This window comes from Corvus hawaiiensis, chromosome 2 (assembly GCF_020740725.1).
Source record: "Corvus hawaiiensis isolate bCorHaw1 chromosome 2, bCorHaw1.pri.cur, whole genome shotgun sequence".
Classification (NCBI taxonomy): Eukaryota; Metazoa; Chordata; class Aves; order Passeriformes; family Corvidae; genus Corvus; species Corvus hawaiiensis.
The window spans coordinates 82775127-82776880 of record NC_063214.1 but is presented as its reverse complement, the minus strand read 5'-3'; positions in this window follow the sequence as shown (position 1 = coordinate 82776880).

The window sequence follows — 1754 nt, the reverse complement described above, 5'->3', positions numbered from 1 at the left end:
AATATCCACGTGCCTACCCAGGTAGCTCCTGTCAGCATTGCTGTGACTGTGTCCAGAAGCCGTGTGCAGGCAACTGGTCTTTGGGCTGAAATTGAGTGTTTTCAGTTCCTTGGTTTTAAGCATTAAGAGGTGCAGTTAACTGCTAAATATGACAGTGTTTCGTTTAGGATGCTGCTGTCTAGACTATCAGACTTGCTGATAATTACTTTGCATATAATTTTCTGTTACAGAGAAGACAGCCTGAACTCAATCAAATTAACAGTTGATCATTCTAAATTCAGTTCTTAAACAAACAATAACCCTTAAAAAATGCAAGAGTAGTTAAATATGAAACCCTGTTCTAGCAGTCCCATCTGCACTCTGCGTGGCCAGGTAGATACAGGAATGTGCATGTCTGTATGCTTAATAATATTATAAATAACTGTAAAGCTTCCATGCTTTTTCCATGCTCCCCCTTACCTCAGCCTAATGACACTTGACTTAAAATAGTTCAATGTCATATTCTCTGAATTACCTTAATCCATTCTCTGCCATTTGCTGTTCTTAAAAATTGTCTGATTAGCAGCATAATCCTTGAAAAAAACTTGGCTATAACTACAGATAAGTGTCTATTCAAAGTTGTTAGTTTTTAAAATTTTCCTGGAAGCAATTGCAAGCCACAGATATGTACTCTACAACTTGCTTTTCCCTTTTTCTTTCACAGCTTGATGTTGTACTTTAGCATAATATTCACTGATCATTGTGCAGAGATTACAATATTGGTAATAAAATAAGGCAGGAGCCAGTTAAAGTGTGAAAGGGAGACAAGTTGTCAAAGGGGAAGTAACAAGTAAAATCGTCCTCCACCACCAGGAAGAGGTTTGGGAAAATCAAAGATGCCCCATTTCCCCCTAGCTCAAGCAATACTGTTCTTCCTACAGACACCAAGACAGGATTTTGTGTAATTCAGCACAGCACAAAGGTAACATGACAGCTGTAATTCAGTGGGTTCTCTAATGCTGCTGTTATAAATGTTATCCCTTTCTCATGCTCCTTCCTAGTCCTGAGTCAAAACTCTGCATAAACTACCTTAACCCCAGAGGTGGCCTTTAGTCCACATCCCAGGGAGTTTAACAACTGCTCTGACTGTGTAGGGGGGAGAGAGGAGAGGAAGATGAGCAGAACAGGACCTGTGCTTTTCAGAGAGTAGCTGTGTGTTTACATCAATCACAGAATCACTAAGGTTGGAAAAGACCTGCAAGATCAAGTCCAACCTTTCATCTAATACCACTCTGTCCTGAACCATGTTGTGAAGTGCCACTCAACCTTTTTATGAATGCTTGCAGGGATGGTGACTCCACCACTTCCCTGGGCAGCCCGTTCTAATGCTTAACCACTCTTTCAGTGAAGAAATTTCTCCTCACTTCCAATCTCAGCCTCCCCTGGCACACATTGAGCTCCTTTCCTCTCATCCTATCACTAGCTGCCTGGGAGAAGAGACTGATCCCCACCTGGCTACACCCTCCTTTCAGGCAGTTGTAGAGAGGGTTCAGGTCTCCCCTGCACCTCCTTTTCTCCAGGCTGAACAACCCCAGCTCCCTCAGCTGCTCCTCACAGGGCTTGTGCTCCAGACCCTTCTCCAGTTCCATTGCCCTTCTCTGAACTTGTTCAGCACCTCAGTGTCCTTCTTGTAACGAGGGACCCAAAACTGAGCACAGGACTTGAGGTGTGGCCTCGCCACTGCTGAGTACAGGGGCTAATCACTGCTCTGGTCC